The sequence below is a fragment of the Motacilla alba genome, chromosome 1 (assembly GCF_015832195.1).
Source record: "Motacilla alba alba isolate MOTALB_02 chromosome 1, Motacilla_alba_V1.0_pri, whole genome shotgun sequence".
NCBI lineage: Eukaryota > Metazoa > Chordata > Aves > Passeriformes > Motacillidae > Motacilla > Motacilla alba.
Genome location: NC_052016.1, coordinates 70,794,004 through 70,816,613, shown reverse-complemented (window position 1 = coordinate 70,816,613; position 22,610 = coordinate 70,794,004).

Genomic DNA, 22,610 nt, shown 5'->3' with positions numbered 1-22,610 from the left:
TTTGAAGAAAATTACAATAGGAAAAAAAAATAAAATGCATAAATTACCTTTTGAAACAAGGGTAATTTCTGCTTGGATAAAATGTAAATTAATTGTGCAAAACAGCAATGAAAAAAGGCCCTATTTTTTTTTTAATTTTACATTTTTAAGGGACAAAAAGGAAACAAAAACATACCAAGAAATCATGGCACTTTCAATTTCAGGTTACAAAAATATCCTAAAATAATTATAAATGCTGATGATACAAAACTGGGGGGAGTGGCTGACACACCTGAAGGCTGTGCTACTGTTTAGCAGGACCTTGATGGGCTGGAGACTTGGGCAGAGAGAAATCTAATGAGGTTCAACAAGGGCAAGTGTCAGGTCCTGCACCTGGGGAGGAATAACCAGCACAGGCTGGGGGCTGACTTACTGGAGAGCAGCTCGGCTGGGAAGGACCTGGGAGTATTGGGGGATGAAAAGCTGACCATGAGCTGGCAGTGCCGCTGTGGCCAGGACTGCCTGTGGTATCCTGGAGTGCATCAGGAAAAGTGTGGCCAGCAGGTCCAGGGAGGTGATAGCACCCCTCTGCTTGGCCCTAATGAGGTCACACCTGGAGTGCTGCGTCCAGTTCTGGGCTGCTCAGTTAAAAGAAGACAAAGAGCTACAGGAGAGGGCCCAGCAGAGGCCAAAAAGATGATGAAAGCATCTATTATTAGGACAGACTGTGGGAGCTGGGCATGTTTATTCTGGAGAAGACTGAGGAGCGATCTCATTAATAAATATCAATATCTCAAAGGCCTGCTACAGCGGGTGGCAAAAGAATAGGGCCAGACCGTTTTCTGTAATGTCCAGTCACAGGACCAAGAGTAAGAACCATAGATTGAAACACTGGAAGTTTTATCTCTACATGAGGAAGAACTTGTCTGCATTGAGGGTGGCATAGAACTAGAACAGACTGCCCAGGGTGATTGTGGAGTTTCCATTCTGGAGATATATAAAACCCACCTGGACGTGCTTCTGTGTCACCTGCTCTAGGTGACCCTGCCTTTGTAGTGTGTTGGATTGCATAATCTCCAGAGGTTCATTCTAATCCTAAAAATTCTGTATCGTATGAATTATAATTTTTCTTGCCTTTTCTCATAGATTCTCATAGATGTCCAGGAAAAAATATTAAAAATAAATATTTTTTTAATATATATTCCTTAAGAAAAGATGCAACTTTTACCACTCTAACACAACCGCAGTCAGATAAAAGTTCTTGTACCACAACTTTAAATTTCATTCCCTTTTTTATATTCTATTTATTTCAGAGAGATTTACATGCATTTAAAAACAAATGCAACTTGCACATGCAAATGAAAGTAGTTGCCAAGTCCAAACCAATGCATCACTACTCTAAAAGAGCTGTTCACTTTTCGGAATCAGTTCACATGACTGAGTCCCAACGGTAAAAATATAACAGAGACAGTAAAAGAAAAGAAAGAAGAGAAATGCTAAGCATTCTGGGTGGGGTGTTATGATTATGCATAAAATGAATGGTTTAAAGTACATGCTCTATTATTATCTTATTAAACTAACACACTGTTTATGTGAATATACGATACATTGTGTAATAGCATAATAAAATTGCAACGGGATAGATAGCTGTGATGGAATGAATATTGCTTCAGTGGTGCATGCCTACTTATGGAATACTAATGCCAGCTGAAGTAACATTTTTTGCTTCAATGAGTTAGGCTATCCTGGAAGCCACCTCAGTGAGCATGCTTTCATCTGTTTCAGTGTTGAAAATATTATGGATTAAGGAAATATTTACACGTATGCTAAGTATTGGATCAAAGAAACCATCTATCTCTTTTTTTTTTTTTCTTCATTTTGTTTTCTAAATTTTTATTGCAGACCGAAGCTTACATTTCAGTTGTGGAATTCAAATGTGAACTATTGAAAGCATTACTGTAAGTATAATGTAGAAAAGTGAGGTTTTCAGGGGCTTTGCCTGTCCCTTTGCTTTGATTTCTTATGGGTTTGTGGGATTCTTGGTTTGGGTTTGGGTGTGTGTGTTTCAACATGTATGCTTAGTCCTCCTCATTTTAAAGCTCTGTTTTGGTTTTTTGAGTGGGTACAGGGACTTTCTACCCATCATTTATAATAAAGCCTTGTGGAGTACCTGCAGGAAGATATGGCATGATAACTGGCAAGTTAAATATGATTCAGAAACTGTATGGCTGTGCTACTGGATCTCTTTTTAGCTCAGTGGTAGTTCTGTACTGTTTGGGTTACACTGCACCTCAATAGTTTGAATCCTCAAGAGAGGAGCTATGGTTTCATGCGTCTACTGCTGGTTTGGCAGTGATTTAACTCTTTTGTTTTTTAATGGCTTTTAGTTAAGCATTTGTGCTCCTCAAACATTTAGAAAATTGAGCACCAAGAAATGGCCCATGTGGACAGTGTCATTGTTATTTTTGCAGTGCAAAGCCAGTCATTGTTTAGCCTCCTTTCACTCCCTGTCCAACCATCTGAGTGATGATTTCATTTATCTACATCAAATTGAGCTGTAGATGGAGAAAAAATTATGAATCTCAAGAGGAACATTCTATGAGATTTTAATTCCTAGATATTCCACAAGCCTGACAAATTTTGATGCTAAATGAAAAAAGGAAAAGTAGCAAAAAAAATCCAATCAACCAAATAAAATAATCAAAAACCAACCATCCAACAAAAAAAGTGAAAAAAAGAAAACTTCCAGTATTTTTCTGTAGTGGTCACCAGAATGATAGAAAATATTCAAGTAGCAGTTTCATGTGGTCTAGATTCCTCCCTCTTTAGTCAAATGTCTTTTCAAAATAAATCTGATGCTTATAGTAAAACAATTTTGCCTTGTAATTGCCTTGAAATCTACAATGATGTACAAAAAACCACACTACTCTTTTCTGAACTTATTTAAACATTATTAGTATCACCTATATCAATTATTTCAATACATATAATTTTAGCTGCACCAAAGAAACAGGAGTTTGTAAACTCCACAGTAGCTTAGCTGTGAATGCTGAGGAGGTAGTTGCTGTCAAGTTTCAAGTACTTCTTCAGACATGTACCAGAAGATATGTAAGCTAGGATTCATTAAATGTTGCTCTAGAAGTTTGAAAATGAAATAATCATATAAGCTGTTCATTTTGGGCTACTTTTCAGAGTAAAGAAGATGAGCTGTCTCTGGAACATGCTTCAACTGATCTGTGTTAAACATCTAAACTACATTATGAAAAGAATTGTTCACTGGAGGCCTCCAATATCCATGGATTAGAAAATGAGGCTACATTCAGTCATAAACACCTATGACATGGATAGTCAGAAAAATAATTTGAATCTCAACTTGACATCTTAGTCCTTTATAGATAGATGTTAAACAATTCACATATTTGGAGCTAGGCCATTATTTTAATTGGTTGGTGGGAAAAAAAGTCAGTTAATTGGGAATTTTCCTTACTCCCTAAATTTCAGGAAGATGTTAATGGAATAATGTATGAATTTTATTTATCAGGTTTCTATTTGGTTCATACTCTCTATGTCTTTTGTAGCATAAATTGATTCTGGTGAATTGTCTGAGTCAGACACTATCTGACCTGAAAATAGCAATATTCATATTAGAAACATCTCAGATACATGTACTTGAATTTATGCAAGCATGGTCCCACATTATTTTAGCTACATCTGACATGCACTTACAGCGTCCTATATTAATTATGTGTATTTTATATGTTTAAGATTCTGTCTCCATCATAGTAGACCTAGATATTACAGTTGACATTTAAAGCAAACTCCCAACTCCCTGGTTAGTGCATCTTATTTATAGAACTGCCTCAAATATTTTGCTTCTTTTTACCCAATGTCAAAATACACTTTTTTTAGTTGTTTGTTTTGTTTACCTCCAATAACATCTGTTATTTAAAAGCCAAGTAGGTTTCATTATATTTTTTACAGGAAAACTTTAGTTCTGTTTAGTTTTTGAGAGATTTTCCACCTGTTCATTGATAATTTAAAATAAATTATAAATTCACACATGAGTTCTCCCTACGAGTAAAAGCCAAGCAGATGTTGAGTGGAATGACACATCTGTTGGCTTGAGATGAAATTATATGTATGCCAAATTGGATTTGCCCTTTATTTTTCTTAGGAGACTGAATCTCATAACTGAAGCACACACAACATAACAAGGAAAATAATGGTTTTTAAATAATTAGTTCTATTGTAAATGCATATTTTAATGAAAATATTTTGGATCTTTTTAATTGCATTAAAAACTATTTAGTTTTGAGATGAACTGTACATCGAGATACATGACTGATCTTATAAAAATTATCATTGGAGATACTCAATGACATATTAACAGTCAGTGTAAAAATATAGAATTACTTCATGTCATCAAGCAAATATATTTTTTGAGCAATATAATAATTAAATCAGTTTATAATTAGATAACTAAATATTTTAATATTGCAAAATAAATTACTTCATCTATTTCTAAGGAAATAGTAATAAACACAGTATAATATCTAAACAGCAGAAATGAAATTTTACACTGGAAAGAACTGAGCAGGCAGATTAGAAGAGAAACCTCCCCATACATTCATATCATAAAAGGTTATTGAAGGTGAAGTATGAATAACATTTATTCAAATGTTCCGAAAAAGGTTGTTTTATAGAGAAAATACATTTTGAAAATGCAATAATGAAATATCTCAATAACAGTTATTAGTGAAAGGAAATGTACAGGAGTTTGTAATACAGGAGCAAAGAGACACTGAATGAAATTGAAAAGCAACAAATTTGAAGGTGATTAAAGAGAATACATCTTTACATGATACAAAATTAACCTGTAGTTTTCATTGTCATCATATATCCTTGAGACAACAGTTGGATTGATAAAAGGATTAGAGAGTTATGTAGGTGATGAAAACACTCACAGCCACACTAGAGAAGAAAAACAGGAAAAAAATATTTTAGCACATAATTTAATCACTAACTGAACAAAAATATATAACTTTGGCATTGTGCTAGTTATTTCATAAAAATCTATTTGGTTTTTCTTTTTAACTTTAACCAGAAAAAAATCATTCTTAAAAGACAGATGTGTTCTAATCAATTTTTTCATTCTCATTTTTTTCTGAGAAGATTAAAATTTTGGTGTAATATCCTCCTCTTCATTCTTGTCTATATAGAATCTGCTTAGGTTCAGTTTTATGTATTTTTCTCAGTGAAGTCTGCTTACGTGTTCCTTGGTTCCGCATTACTCAGAGCTACTGTCTTTGTTGTCTTCCTGGCTGTTTTTACTGAACAGTATAAGGTCACATTCGTAACTCACCACTAAAATTTCTATTTGTAATCTGCAATCTGTGGTATCATTTCACATTTGCATTATTCCACTCCACAAAATTTATTCTAAAGTCACAAGCAATTCAATTAACTGAACATAGCTGCTCCCTACAGGTTTAATTAAAGTTAAACTAATTTAAATAATGGTTTCCTGTTACTACTTCATTGTTATGCCAGTTAAACAAACAAACAAACAAAAATCTCAATTCAGTACAAATTCAGTCAATTCATAGGACTTTGCACTGTTGAGGTAATAGAAATCTGTTGTTTTTCATTAGAAAATAAAGAAATAATATTTACTGGGAAACTCATACTATCGTCAGGATTTTAATGTCTCTTCTTCCCATTTAAGGTAAGGACCTTTCATTTTTGCATTCTTCTTCTCATTTAAGGATTCATTAACTCAGTATTTTGGTGTAGGGGAGCAGCAAGATTTAAATTAAAAAAAAAAAAAAAAACACAACTAAAGCAGAATAGCTTGTTTTGGTCAGAATGTTGAGAAGTCACCTGGTCCAACCCATTGCTGAAGGATTAGTTTGTAAGAAGTCTTGTTCATGTGGACATTGACAATCTCTATGAATGGAGATCACACTATTGTCCTGGCCAACCTGCTTCTTTATTTAGTTACCATTCCAATGATGATTTTCCCTATTTTCTCTATTTGCAATAAGAATTAGTGTTTCTTCACTGTTTCTGTACACTAATTCTTCTCCTTTTGCTTTGCACTACAAAAGAAGAATGCAGCTTGTTTATAATCATCTTCTAGGTCACTGAAGATGATTCAGGTCCTTTCTCAGCTGTATTCTCCAATCTGAACCGTGTAAAATTCCTTGACACTTTCCCACGTGACTTTTTTTCCAGCAGACCAGTGGGAAAGTGAAGGATAAACAGCTGAGCTGTTTCAGATATTTGCATAATTTTTTTTCAAAACATGATGCTAATTTGCAACTAAAAAAAAAAAAAAAGGAAAAGGAGCTTTATTTCCTGTTGTACCCAAATAAAACATGAAATGGAGGACATATGGAAAAATTGATCAAATTGGAAAAGTACACCGAGGAAAATAATATGGAAATTCTAGAAACAGTTTAAACAAGTTATTATCTGACTAATTATACTTCATGTTTCTGTGGTTAGACTGTATCTATTAGGTGACTTATACCTCTTAAAACTACTTCTGATATCTTTATCCCATGCTGATTCCTGCAGTATAGTTGTAGCTTAAGTTAATTTTTAGAAATATTGTTGCTGACATTATGAATCAGTTGACCTTAAAATTTCATGTTGCTCCTTCTATTGAAAATCATGAGATGAACTTTACAATGACCAGAACACAGAGCTCTGCAAAAGAAGAAATAATATTACTTCCTTCCAGTAGTATAGCTGCTCAGAATCACAGTAAAAGTAGAGCAAGCAGATCAAAGGAAATATAAAAGATTAGAGTTGTAAACACTGTCAAGATGTGTCACTAAAGAAAAGAGTTTGAAAGTGACCTTGTTTCATTATCAAAGACTAAAGTTCACCATCTGCAAAAACACCAATCTTGGATGTAAAATCAACTAAAGTAAACTACCTGAAATTAAAAAAAAAAATTAATTCCAGGAAACAGCTATGAAGAGTGTGGTAGATGAAACTTACATGGCTTCCCTTATTTCATATTTAGAAGAAAAAAAAAAAACCAACAAACTGTAGTAGCCAAAAGCTTACATTTCATTTAGCAGTAGTGTATTAGTACTAACAGTGTAATTATAATAGAAATAGAACCAAATATAACATTAAAATAATAAAACCTTCTTATTCAATATATAAAATGTTTCCTACAATAAAAAATAACATAGAAAAGCAAAAAAATAGCATAGGGGGAAAAAAGTGAATTGTGAGGCTCTTAATAATCACTTTGAAAAGAAAATTGCTTGGATTCTTGTAAAAAAAATTGCGAGAAAAAAACATAAAGCTGCTAATCAGCTCTTCGACAACAGCTTGTTTTCCATCAATAGTAAAATAGAAGAAAACGCAAAAAAAAACTTCATCCTTTTTCCTGTTAAAAGTTATATTCTATTTTACAGTCTAAAGGCCTGATGGTAAATGGTTGTGTGTGGAGAACCATTCATAATGGCAGATCCTGTTGAATTTTTGTTCCATAATGTGGTTTCAAATACCTCATAGAAATATATCATGAAAATATCTCATTAAAACACAAGGGAATATTTTTCAGGAAACTGTAATTTTAATTCTGACATAACAATCCTGAACTCCAAGTGAAATATACAAAATACTTCAAAAGCTGAGCCTAGGAATTATTAATTCTGCTCCATATTAAAAATCGCACACTTGACAGATGCAGACTTTTTATGGATCACTATAATTTTTCATGTGTCCCAAATGTTAATGGCTCTTTTCCTCTGTTCCACAGGGAACAACTGTCCCATCTTTTCAAGTGTTATGACCCAGTAACATAATTACATTATAAATAGAATAAATATGTTTAATGCATTTTAGTTTAATTTTCCTGTTTCCTGTCTTACCAGCTCTAGAGTTTGTTCTTCTACATGCCTGCTAGGGGATGTAAAAAGCTTTTCCCTAAGAAACTGTTTTTTTGTTGTTGTTGCTGTTTAGAAGATGATCAATCTAGAATCTCTATGTGTTCAGAGATCTAGACGATAGCAGACTGAATGACTTTGGCAGTGACCTTCTCTTTCCCATAACTGAATTTCTAAAGGCAGCTCTTGTTTTACATTAAAAATGGTGGAAAGGGTGAGGCTGAAGTTAGTTGTCTGGGTTTTTTACAGTTATAATTCTCCTCTATCTCAATTAAAAGCTATTTTCCCTCAATGCATGGAACTGAAATTGTGCCATTGAGGTAAACATCCGGGATTCATTCATCACTACATCACTCTGGAAACACAAATCAACACTCAGTAAAAGGAATAGCAGGTATGATTCACCACACTGACATTTCATGTAAAGATAGAGAAAAAAACATGCAGGAGAATATTTTTGTTTCTCCTAATAATGTTTGTTTTTCTCCCACCTAGTAGCTTAACAAGACCTGACAGTGATTAGGATGTCAGTTCTGGTGAGATCATAGCAAGAACAGGCAGTATGGGAGAGATAACCAGACCTGTCAAATTTTGTGCTTGAAAGTTATATTCCAGATCTAATTTAGTAAGTGGATTGAAGAGAGGCATGAGACACTGAAACTGGAAAATACAATTCCAGATCTGTCACTGAGTGGCTATGCTGATTTAGGCAAGCCATACATTATTTCTACAACCCCATTTTGGCACTACTAATAGAGTAATAGACTTAATAGGAAGTACTTGTGTTAGTCAGGTCTTTCAAAATGTAATACGTTAAAGAAGTGTGGTAAACATTAATTGGTCATTTTCAGCACTTTTTACCTTGTTTCCTTCTTTCAAGGCCATTCCAATAGGCCTAGTAAACCAACATCTAGGATTCTCTTTTCTAGCTACTTGAAACAACAACTGGCCCGCTTGGGTCTTTAGCTTTCTATCAACATACTTAATTTTTCTTTTTTTTTTTCCATATTCCAGATAGAGAGAACACAGTCTATCACTTATTTATTCAGAACAAGGGAAAACCTTAAAATATTCCGCTCTTACTTGCTTATGAACTAGATACAGCACTGCTCATCCAATATACTGATACTAAGCCTTTGCAGTTTGAGTTAGAGCTAAGACATTGCAAATTTCTTATTCACTCTTTCACAGTTCAAGTTCCCTATAGAGTTAATAGTCTTCTTAACTTTGTTTGAGACTGGAGACTTTCTGAATTGGTTGGGTGGTTGGTTGGTTGATTGGGGGTTTTTAACAGTTTATTGTGTTATTTAACATTTTTATTTCAATGTTTTCAAGCATATCTTTCCTGAAGTGTTTCAACTATTGTAGCTCTTGTATTGAGTTGTTACTGTAATATCTTTTTTTTTTTTTTTTTTATTGCAGACCTGTGTGTTAAATTTTGGTCCTAAGATTTTATTTTGTAAACCTGTTCTAGAAATGAACTGCCAGATTCTGTTCTTCATGCTCTTGAGAACCAAAACTGGTTTTATCTCCTAGTACAAAACGCACATGGGCAGTGGCCTGCCTCTTGTCAATATTTGGTACATATGTCAAGTTTATTTTGCCCCTCCTGCCTTATTCTCTTGGTAAGTAGATGGTCCTGTCTTCTGTTCACTATCACAGTTACCTGTATGTCATCCTTATTTGTCTTAAAGCTCTGGTCATCGTTTACTTCTATTGATTATGTGTTTTCATCATTGGCTTCTTATATTAACTACTCCCATACACTATATCAACAACCACTTCCTTATTGCAATGTGTTGATTTCAATTAGATCTATCATGTCACTACTTTCTCCTTACACTGCAGATAATATTATAGTGTCTTATCAACATGTTTTGCAACAAGACTGTACTCCTCAAGGAATAGAGATGTCCCCAAAGTGGCATACTACTCATCAATTTTCAGAAGGTTCCTTATTTGATTTAAGGCCTTTTCTTCCTTCAGACAATTTAAGGGTAAAATTGATACTCCTCTGTTTATTTTTTTGTGATAAATCTCAGCGAATTATTGTCTTTTAAAAACTTGTGTGCTGGAATTTGTGAGTTCACCTTTCAAGGAAAAGGGAAGCTGAATTCACTTTTGTTCATTTTTGTTTTCTTTGTAGCAAGTATCCTATACACAATTTCTATCTTTCTATTTATAATAGAGGATTATCACAGAGATGATAAAAAAGGGTTTCAATAGTATTCTCCAGTATGCAAATGAAATATTTCATCTAAATTATAGCTCAATAAAAATGTGTAAATACCAAAAGAAATTTATGACTGAGATCTTTATCTGACAAATTTTTTGTAACATTTTTGAGAACACGTTTTATTTGTTCTGAAATATTTAGAAGAAATATTTCTACCTCAGCAATATGATATCTGTGTATTCATAATAAATGGAAGGTAAGTCTTTTGTATGCATTATGAGACATAAAGAGGAGGAGATTTGATGTGGTTATGTCAGATTGTTTCTATTCTGGGGGAATGTAGTGAGAGACCAAGGTAAGGAGCATCTGCCATTTAGCATGTCAAACTTACAGGGACCAGTGGACCAGTGGAGCTGACAGACACTAAGGAAGTGTTTTTTCAAATTATAAGGATTAGAATACTAATTTCTGCTGCATTTATAACTCACACAAGATGTGTAAGCAAACTGCAGTCTTACTGGGTATTTCTGAGGCTGCTAGTATAAACGGTGAAGCAACAAACATAAAAGTGATTTTTTTTTTTTTTTTTGTGGCTTTAGTGTTCTAGGTGAAATCAGTCATAGTGTTGTCCTTAACTGTCATGATTAATGACAAACATTTTACAGGGAAAATCGTGTATGTTGTAATTTTCTTTCTCAAAATAGTCATAAGAGAATAAATGATGACTGAAAAGTCAGAAATGAGGCTATGAATAGCTAAATATTAACTGGAGACAACAGATGTCTTGTTATGATAATGATAATTTAGATTAAAAATATAATTCTGAATTTAAATGCAATAAAAGTATTTCAAAACCTATGTAAATGTTTTCTTAACAAATAATTTATTACTCTTTATGTCTGCAGGTCTATGGCTATAATTTTACAAACAAAACTAAGGAAATAGTGAAAGTTTTAAAAGTTAAGAACACAAGTGGCAAAGAAATTAAACTGATTATTAAAATATTTTTTCATCATTTGAGTAAAAATATCTAGAAAATATATTCTTTCAACATATCATATTACTCTTAAAGAATATTTGGTTTCTGTGAATGTTACAATTTTGCATTATTTGTCTCAGCGCAGCAGATATATATCCAATGAAACAGGACCTCTCACTTTAAAATTTAACTTGATGCATGTACAAAATTTTAATATACTTGGAGATTACAGTTTATGCTTTATGATAATTATCAACAATACTGCTACTGTTAGGTACCAAGCTCAATTGATATGGCTGTCACTGGCCATCTGCTTCCTATCACTTGGTACAAAAGGCTTAACAGATTCTCATGTGGCTCTCATCTTCCAAACTTCTGTATTTTCAGGGAAAAATCTTACTTATTTTTCATTACATTAATTGAAAATTAAGTCATTACAATTTAATCCCATCAACATCAAAAGGATGATTCTTACCTGCATATTATCAACTTCTAGTTTTTCAGTTCATTTTTCTGAAATTACAAAAGCAAGGTGGAGAAAGATATCAAAATGCTTTATTTCTATTATCTGAGAAATAATATGAAAATAACAGGAAAGTTTGAGGTGTTTTACCCCAAAAGCATTCTATGAAAATGAGAAAAAAAGGAGAAAATGTTTCAGAATGGAAATAAAGCTGAGGATCTGGAGTTCTAAGTTGGAGCTCAGGGCCAGAGTTCTTTAATATTACTATAAATGATCAGAATACATGAATAAAAGATACATTAAGTAAGCTTAACAATGATACTAAACCTGGAGAAGCTGTGGACTCCCTTGAGGGCAGAAGGGGCCTTACAGGGAGATCTGGATAGACTTGAGAGCTGGGTGATTGCCAGCTGTATGAAATTTAGCAAGAGCAAGTACAGGATCCTCCACCTGGGACAGGGTAATACTGGTTATACTTACAAACTGAGTGAGAAGCTGGAGAGAAGATCCACAGAAAGAGAAAGGGGGATTTGGACTGATGGCAAATTGAACATGATCCAGCCATCCCAGGCAGCCGGGAGGGCCAGTCCTGTCCTGGGGTGCATCAGGCATGGCATTGCCAGCTGGGCAAGGGAGAGGATTGTCCCGCTCTGCTCTGAGCTGGGGCAGCCTCACCTCGAGTACTGGGGGCAATTTTGGGCAAACAAGGAGGACTTGGTAAAACAATGGCAAGTTCATAATATTTATTTAGTAACTTTCTCAGTGAAATCTTTCTTAAGACCCAGCTAAACCTATACATCCTGCATTTTGACGAGAAACAAAAAGAATATAGTATTTTTAATCTTCCTTAGTCTTTTACCTAAAACATCTTACAATATCTCAAGTTGGCTATTTAATATCTCTGAGAATAAAAATACCTATCTTACTTTGGTGCTCTGACATGGGCAGAACCTAATCTGATGACATTCTATGATAATTACCTCTTTCCAGGAAAGACCATCCAGTCCTTTAACTTCTGACCACCATGATTCTAAAAATCAAATTCAAATTATTTCCTTAGATTAAGTCGCCTGGCTCTCATTTCATAAAGTTTAGTAAGTTCTACATGCCTGATTTATTTCCCTGGCTTCACAAATATGTACTCAAAACAAAGCAAGCAAGCCCTGTGTTTTTATCTTTCAGTTTCATCAAGTCACAGTTTACCTGTAGTCCCATATTTTTGTCTCAGAACACGGCTTATACTGGTCATTTTAGTTAGGTCCATTTCCTTTACTCTAGAAAGTAAAGGAAACCCCAGTCCCTTACTAAATTTTAACCTCTGCTTTCTGGCATTTTGTCCATGCCTTGGTAGTAATTTTTGTTTCATCAGACAGCTCTTCCCTTGGGTTTATGACATGTTCTAGTCCAAGTTTCTGGGCAATAGGCAAGTATAGCTACCTAAGGGTTAAGTATATAATAATCATATTCTTTAAAATAACAGGAATAATACAAATAATAAGTATTAACTTTGATTTCATAAATAAAAATATGCCACAGAATGTGGAATGATATGCTGTGTAAAAAGTGCAATATAAATAATGCTTGTATAAAGCAAATCTTATGCTATAATGCTTAGATTCTACTGAGACTGTGTTATAGAAATATTGAAGAGAGATGAAAATGCAGTTTTGAATAAAACATCAAAACAATGGTGACAGAAGGGATGTGTCATTTTATGAACATGATGCAATGTGGTTCATAGAATCAAATGTCTTTCATAAAATGCAAAATATTTAGCATTATTTATTTTAATTATTTTCCCAACTACAGATTCTTTCAGAATTATATGGAGTGCTATCATAATTTTTCTTGGAGGACAGAACACATATCTTTCTATGGGGAGACCTAGAATTTTCCCAGTATTTCTCATGGCTCTGTTCCCTTTAGAACTCTTCAGATTGAAGTTTCACCAGTTTTCAGAGGGTTCATATTAACTTTTTCTTCCATGTTCCCACTCCCCTCTCTGCTTTTCTTTGAGTCAAACCTGTCAACTTTCCATTGATTTGCTTCTTTAGGCTGACAACCTGCTCTGTCTGCCACAATTAAAACGGTGGGAACTTTTTCCATGGAATTGAAAATCCCTAGACACATCATAATCTTAAAAGCCCTCAGGGGCTGCATAATAAATATAGCATGATACATCAAATAAGAATAACTGAAAGAAGATTTTCTCCTGATATCTGAGAGAGAGAGAGAGAGAGACAGACAAAGGGAGGGAGAGATGCTGCATATGCGTGTATATGCCTGTATGCTGCTTATAAAATACTGAAGGCAATATTTAGCCCTGCCCTGACAGCAGCTCTCTTTGTGCACCTCAAAACTTCCCTTTAACCTTGTGGCTGCAAGCAGTTGTGCAACAAATTCCAAATAATGTAAATATCTCACAACTGATTTTAGAAGCATCCAGGATGTATCAAAGGGTAGCATGGAGTTCTGTCGTTGGTCTGATGAGTGATCTGAAGTAAATGGCTGTGTTGCTCTGTGTCTACCTTTCTTTATTTTTAAAACAGAACTCATGATAACTCTGTCATTGACAATGTTTTCTAAGCTCAGTGGAGTGACTATAATGCTGAAAAGTTTTTACAATTGCAAAAGAAGAAAACATTGACAAGCATTTTGAGGACCGCTGGACCTGAATTCAATGCACTTTTTCTTTCATTATTTAAAATATTATAAGACAGACAATAATCTGATAAACTTGAATTCTAGCATAGTCACAAAAGAAAATGTGGTATGTTTGTGTTTGTTAATTTCATTTCTGTTATTATGCTTATTTGACAAAGTTTAATTTATTTGGAGTATTCATGATCACAATTTAAAACAAAGGTACATAAAACAAGTGGCTGAAAACAAGTTTATCATTAAACAAATTGAAACACAGACTGAAAGCTGCATGTATGCTAATGAAGCTGACTTACTTGTGCATAACTTCATAAAGAAAATTTATATTTCTTGCTGAAGTGAAGGATAGAAATAGTGTTAGAGATGTATTTCTAGACTAATATAGCAGTGTCTTTATCTATGTTCTTTTCATTATTAATAGTTTCCTTGCAGTAAAAATATTTTTAAATATGCCTTGAGTAAAGACAAATGCTTAGCCAGTAACTTTTGTGTACTGCATACTGCATTTATTTGTTGTGTGTAGACTGTATATTTGAGTACAGTATTTATTCAGCACACATTATTATTTAAAACATGGTATATCTGGAATGCCTGTGAAATACCCATTTCAAGTGTTTTGTAAATTGCCCGTGAAATTTATCCAGTTTGCCAAATCTTACAAGGACTGTAGCAAGGAAAAACAAAAGAAAAAAAAAAAAAAACAACAAAACATTTTCTCTACTGTTGCTTCTTTCAGAAGCTATGCAGTTACCTTTGACACAGGGCAAATAGCACCATGCAGTTAAGTGGGACCCATCACTTAACCTTCTTGATGATTCTGGTATATACTGAGAAAAGAAAAGGAATGCAGATGAACGGGAAGATTTACTGATGTATACTGGGCTACCTGTGCCCTCCTCTAACGGCTTAGATGTGCATAGAAAAGAAACAAGGAAAGAAAAGAAATAAAAACTTCAGATCTTTTTAAGATATTTGGGATAGGAAGTCAGAATGTGATAACGACCCAGGTAATGGCTTTGGGCACGTGGTAAATCACAGAGATCAGTCTCAGTGAGGTCATTTGTGGCTCATGCGGAACACATCCAGAGGACCCCAACATCAAACAGAAGCCCAAGCCAAAGGTCAAACCGCTATGTCTGACACTCAGCCTGCCAGACAAAGCATGGGCAGGGTCAGGGTGCTGTAAGGGCCAGTAGAAACCTGTGGGCTGGGACCCACAAGCAGTGCAGGCCCCCCAGGGATCCATGAGGCCAGGGCTGGCAACTTACTCATTAAATCTTCACTTTTAGGCTAATGCGAGGTACAATGTTCTTCCAACGACCTCTTTTAAAATTCTTTCTGTGAAAGCCTTATCCTAAGGCTCATATTTCATCCTGTCAGATGGGGAACCAGGGTTTCCAAGCTAACATGAAAGAAACTTTGCAGGCGTAGTGTTGTGTCTACTCCTTCATATTGGCTGTATCCTGTGATAGAGATACTGAACTGGATGATATCCACAGGGCCGTTCCATCCCAAAAACAGATGTCATTCTGTGACTTCTGTAAAATTGTTTTATTGACTGGTAAAGAGATAGATCTATCTTCCCCACTGAATTCAAAACAAACTCAAACATAGAAGGTTCATAAGCTTCATAAGTTGGGTAACTAGCAATAAGTGAGTCACCATTGCCTTTTGCTGAAGCCACTGAGGAATAAGACTCATATCATTAAGAGGTTAATTTTTCACTACTTAACTTCTACAAATCCTTCCTTCTACTCTTTCAGATGCCCTAGAGTACCCTGCATGGCCTCCCAGTGCCACTCTAAAAAGGTCTGGGTCTGTAGTAAGTCTAACATCTGCCAGTCCTGGTACACATCTGACACACACTACAGCATCTCAAATAGGCTTAGACATCTATGTTCATATAACAGAATAGCTCCCAGTGGTGTCTGCAAAGCTACTTAGTTGACCAAATGTTGATGTCTATTTTAGGATGAGCTAAAGAGCTCTCTGTGACTGGATTTAGTTGCTCACAGTTAGATGCTCAGTGCCATTTTTAGATGTTCTAGGATATCTATGTAGAACTGGCAGGTATGACACAAGATATGACTTTAGTTCTTTTGGAGTGACAGCTGGAAGTCAGATTAGATACTTTAAGGCATCTCAAATGGTGCCAGATACCCACATTTAGACAACAAAAAAAAATCTGCTAGTTCCCATTGTGCACCAAAATTATCACTGTATTTGATTCTTCTGGTTCACTATTTTCCAAAGGAATGTTCTCCATCAGTAGGCTAGAACAGAAAGAAACTGCAACAGCAATTTGTACTGGAAATTACATGGCTCTTTAAAACAAAGAGATAAAATGTGCCAACAAATTAAAAACTAAATGAGTACAAATAACTAGTAAAATAAACATCCAATGGATGAGATTACTTAAAAATGTAGTAAATTCTTCAGCACTCAATGCTTTTACAAGATCGACCATTCTTCCTTCTGAAAGACAGATTTGTATCTAATCAGATTTAGCTGGGGTAAAAGATGAAAGTACTGTAAAGAATTTCATGACCTTTGCACTGACAAAGCCAGATTAAGTAATCATAAGTGATTCCTTCTGCCCATAAAAGCATTCTGTTAAACTACTGGACAGAAAGCTATGCTGTAAAAGTAGATGTCTTTAATAGAATTTCTAATCACTGTAGAATTGGATTGTTCTCTTGGGGAAAGAATTGTTTTTTCCTCAGGGAAGTCTAGCAATAAGAAGTGTTTAATTTCACTATCCTTTTTTCAGAGAATGGAATCAATCTGGATTTTACTATGATTATACTTCTCCTTAAATGGCCTGCAGTACTTTCATTTTGAAATTTCTAAAGCTTGTGTAGCTTGTCTATTTAATGGGTCTAAACTGGCATAACTGTTCACCCAAACTTATATATAATAAATGGTGAAACAAAAAATGGGTTTTTTTAGTTTTTTTTGTTTTTAAATAATATTTTCATTAAATAGCTGGAATGTTCACAATTACTTTTAAACATATAAAATTTTCTGCAGGTAAATCTGAGAATCTGATTAAGTGATGGAGAATTCTGAGTGACATGAAATGGCCACAGATAAAAATGTAATAGGGCAGATTCTGAAGTGATAGAAGAACTATATAAATGCAGAGCCTGATTAATTCATTTTGAATTTTAAGTACTTAAAAATGTGTTTAACTCCAATTGCTAGGTGTGCAAGGGAAAAGAGAAAAAAAAAAAGAAAACATTTTGTTATCTTCTTCAACAGAAGCAGAAATGTTTTTGTTCTGTTTTTATGTTTAGTTAGAAAGCTGAGAGAAGTGCTGAAAAAGTGTCTGTGAGGCTGAAAGAAGTTGAACTCCTGAAAGTGAAATACCTGGATTATCAATATATAAGTATCATTCCATTGAGGTGTACTTTCCACCTTTAATACAGGTCTGAAAATTTAACATATAACCTTAATTTAAGAGTGCCAACAGAATCAAGAATTGGTTTTCCTTCACTAATAGGCAGAAAAATCAAAATCTCTAATATTTTCCAAACACCTCAAGTAAGTGAGTCATTTTAATCACCAACTGAGAAGGTAAACAGCAGTGTTTAATACTCAGATGAATTTCTAGAACAGAGATTATCAGACTTGGGCCAAGTATTTTCATTATCACCCAGCATTACACCACAGTCACACATTAAAGCATGCCATGGTGCTAGATTGTTGTACATTGAAACACACTATGTAGCCAAGACCAGCTGTGAATTTGGAATGATGCTGTATGGCAATACTAAGTTTCAGGTCTATTGAGCAGTTGTGCTCACAGCATTCCTGTACAGTTGTGAGACATGGATCACCTTCTGTTATCATGTCAGCAGACTTGATAATTTCTAACTGCTATTTTTGTTCTGTTTGCAGGATTTGATATCATAACCAGATGTCATTCAGCTACTAAACACACACAAAAAGATTATGTTGGTGTTTATAACTCTCTGCTGGACTTGCTCAAGTTATTTATGTCTTTTTGTACTGTGTGACTAAACTGGCATGAAGTATTCCTGATTCCCACAGGACCCTGAAGAGAAACAAGCCCAAGTGCAAGATGATGCACCTTGGTAGGGGCAATCCCAGAGTGTGAGAAATTCTCACTGAGAGCAAGCTCTGAGGAGGAGGATTTGGGGAGGGTGCCTGGAGGATTAAAAGCTGGAGCACACTGCTGGAGCTAGCAGTGTGCCCTCACAGATCAGAATGCCAAAAATTATTCTTGACTGCATTAAAAGAACCTTAACCAGCAGGTTGAGGAATGTGATTCTCTCCAACTACTCTGCCCTCATGAGACACCATTTGGGCTACTGTGTCCAGCTCTGGGGTCCTTGGCTCATGAAAAACATGGACCTGTTGGAGCAGTTCCAGAGGAGGGCCACCAAGATGTGCGGGAGAGTACAGTACTGGAGCACCTCTCCTATGAAGAGAGGCTGAAAGAGTTTTTGCCAGGAAAAGAGAAGGTTTCACAGAGACCCCATTGTGGCCTCCCAGTACTTAAAGGAGGCTTTACACAAAATTTTTGCAAACGCATTAAGTGATAGAGCAAGAGGGAACAGTCTTAAACCACAAGAGGTTTGATTTTGATTAGACGTTAGGAAGAAATTCTTTACTGTGAGGGTGGCGAGGCACTAGAACACGTTGTCCAGAAAAGCTATGAATAATCCATCCCTGGCAGTGTTCAAGACTAGATTGGATGGAGGGTTGAGCGACCTGGTCTAGTGAATGGTCTAGTTTCAACCCCTCTGGATTGGTCGGGGGGGTTGAAACTAGATGATCTTTAAGGTCCTTTCCAACCTAAGCCACTCTATGATTCTGTGATTTAGGTTAATGTCTTGCTGAGTAAGGAGAATGATCACTACCCTATATCTACTGATAAAATTCATGTCAGTGAATTTTTAGTACAGTAAGGTGTTTGGATTAATTTGTGCCAGGCCATGAGGAATCCCAGCTTTTCCAGCAGAGTTACTATTGTCTGAGGCAATCAGCAAACTGTACTAGCACAGGACTGGCACATGCAGATGCAGGACTTTGCATTTCCTCATTACGAAGTTCCTGTTGTTTTATTCCACTGACTTCTTTAGGTTCCTCTGGCAGAAGCTGTGCCTTCATTGTATGCTGACTGCTTACACACATATATACATATAAAATTTAGTTACCCATAAACTTAGTAGATGTGCAGCTTTTCTCCTATTTCTCCTGGTCATTGGAAAAGGTATTAAACACGATAAGACACAAGATAGATCCCCTAGGAGCTCTACTTAAAAATGGTCTCTGAGTAGACTAAAAACAGTTAACCTTTGTTTTATCAAATATCTAAATCATCTTCTGTTCTGGTCTCTTTCAATGGCCTGTGAAAGCATCCTATAGAAAGCAAGGTTCAGAGAGAAGACACCGTAATTAAACAAAAATTTTTGCATTAGATGAATTCTGGTAAATTTGAGGTTTTTAATTATTTTATTTTCTAACATTCTTTGGCAGGAAAAGTATACAGGATTGTCACCACGACATTTGTATGAAAATCCTTTGCTAGGATTTTCTTCTCCTGAGAAGCTGAAGAGCCTCAGGAAAGAAAGGTAAACAATGATTATCTGCTGCTGTGGAATGCAACAGGTGCTTCCTTGATTGGTCCATGTTAGGTGTTTCTACTCAATAACCAATCAAGAATGCAGCTGGCTCAGACTCTCTGGGAGTCACAAGACTTGATTATGCATTCCATTCTATTCCTGTCTTGCCTTCTGATGATTTCTTTCTCTCTGCTCTTTAAGTATAGTTTTAATTTAGCATTTTTAATATAATAAATATCAGAATATAGTAAACCAGCCTTCTGAAACATAGAGTCAGAATTCTCATCTCTTCCCTCGTCCTGGCTGCCCTGAAAAGCTACACAGGATATGCATGTTTTTCTCACTGTCGTCAAATATTTTTTTCAGATTATAAGAATATGAAATAATTCCCAAATCAATCAGAAGTTGTTTCTATGTCTTGTGGATTCATTATCCCTAATTCACTGTTAATACAAAAGCAGGGTTCAGTGATGAAGCTATCTTGAGTTCCTTCATATTTTACATTTATTTGCATTTGCTGCCAAATTGATTACATTTATGGCAAATTGCCTTTGTCAAAATGCTGTACGCATGCATTTTCACTTCTACACTTCCCACACTGACAGCTGAATTACCAGCTTGTTACAAGTTTTTTGGGACCATCTTTATGTGAACTGATTTTTTCAGATGTTTTATCTCATACTTAATTATCTATTGCCTTTACAGAATAACATACTGATTTAGCTAAGTTGTCTCCTAATTACACAATAAACAAATAATTACCATTCAAATGTTGGAACTATTGGCAACTTTTGATGGTGGATAGAGAAGGAACATGAATGAATTAGAAAAGTTGATGACCAACTTCACAGATTAAATTATTCACAGAGTCAAGATAGTAGCATCTGCAATGGATTGCAGAAGGACCTCATTATACAGTGTGATTTATCAGCAAGGAAACAAGGGAAAAAAAGCTAGTGAATCAATACAAGTGTGTGATGCACCCACATAGAGGAAAGTGTAACAAGCTTTGGGGTGTTGATTTCAAAAAACCTGGAACTAAAGGAGTTAAAGAGATGAATGAAAAAGTTGTTGTTGAAAGGGATAAAGTGGATTCTACTCTAGGAATAATTAAGAAGATGACTTTTCAATCAGAAAAGAGATGAGAGATTTACTTTAAAGCCCTGACATGAAAAAAAAATGGAGAATGAATATTCATAGTTTCTTGTAAAGGAAAAAACAAGACACAAACAGAATATCTTAGGTTCAAGAAATACAGAACAGTATTTTGGCTACAACAGAAAACATATATAAAAAAGTTAAGCTATGAAAATCATTGATAAAAATATATAAGGAAACAAAAGCTTATATGGATTCAAAAAATGAGTACAAACCACATGTTTTTTGGGACAAAACACTAAACACCATTATGAACAAATTAATCACTTTTGTCTTTGGAAGTCTTTCAGCTGCTGATCCCTAGGAACAAAAGCAAGGACATTTATAACTAGTTTCTTACACTTTTCCCACAAGCAACATCTGACTAATAGTACATAAGGGAGGATTTCATAAGAGAAGGTAGTGGAAAAAGTGCACCTCTGATATTGAAATTATGGTATTAAAATGACAACAGCAAAAACAAGCAGATTTGGGTTTTAATTAAAAAAAAGCAAATTATGTTTCTATGATTTTTTTAAATTTTAAAATAATCTTCCTCTTAATAGGAAAGTGTTCCATGGATATTTGTTGAAAGTGCACTTCTTTTTACAAGGCCAGTAATCACTCAAGCTACACTTTCACATCTCCACTTTTTACTGGCCTGAACAAGATGATGTAGACCAAGTACTCAATCAGAAGTAAATTTGCAAAAATATATGAATATGCTTTAGCTCCATTTAGCTTGACTTTCAGGATAACTCGTATCAAAAAAAAATCTCTTCCTTGCCAATAGAATGGGAGTTTTTTTGTCTGAACTAATCACAGAACACTTTCAGAAGTAAATCTTGGGATGACAATGAATCTTGAGAAGGAAGGTGCCGCTTTCCTTTGGTCCCATAAAAGTTTGGGTCAGGGCCCCTAAACTGTTTACCAGTAGAAGACAAAAATGTAAAATTTATTTTCTTTTGTATCTAATTTTATTTAAAATTCTTCTAGAATTATTTTATTTTCCATTTCTTAAAAGCATTCTGGTAGTGATGCAAAGAGTTTAGAGCTATTGTGATGAAACTGAGATGTACGTAATTAAAAGTCTTTTCATTCTTTGTTGCATTCTGTAGTCTTGAGAAAAAAGCCTTTATCTTAACTTCTGCAGTCAATAGATTCAATGGGGCTGGTCATACAGGAGCACGCTAATAGTTATAAAGAATATGTGTTTTATAAAGGAATAATATTATGGTAGCCCTAAAGGTCCAAGAAGCATAAGGAAAGAGTACAACCAAGAAGACACATGATTAAAACTTGTCACAGTCCTCATTGTCCCAAGTAACCCAGCCTGCTCCTGTAAAATGGAGCCCCTCCTTGCTATTATGTTGCTACAAATGAGGGTGGGACAGCATTCAACAATTGTGCCATTAAAGAGAAATAGTGATCTTGTCAGACAAAAGTCTTTTAATATCAGATCATAGTCTATATTCCTTCTCAATTTCTTAGTTATTTAGGAGTACCATATTATTTTAATTTCACAAACCACAGTTTGTCAGAAATCATTTATGAGAATCTATGGACTTTAGAAAACTGTGATTCACTTAGTGAAAATCCTTCCACATATATGTTTGTGGTTAGTGGATTAATCACCCTTAGCACTGTTAACAATAACGTATTTCCCTGAAATAAATTTTGATGCGATATTCCCATAGAAAATAAAGAATTAGAG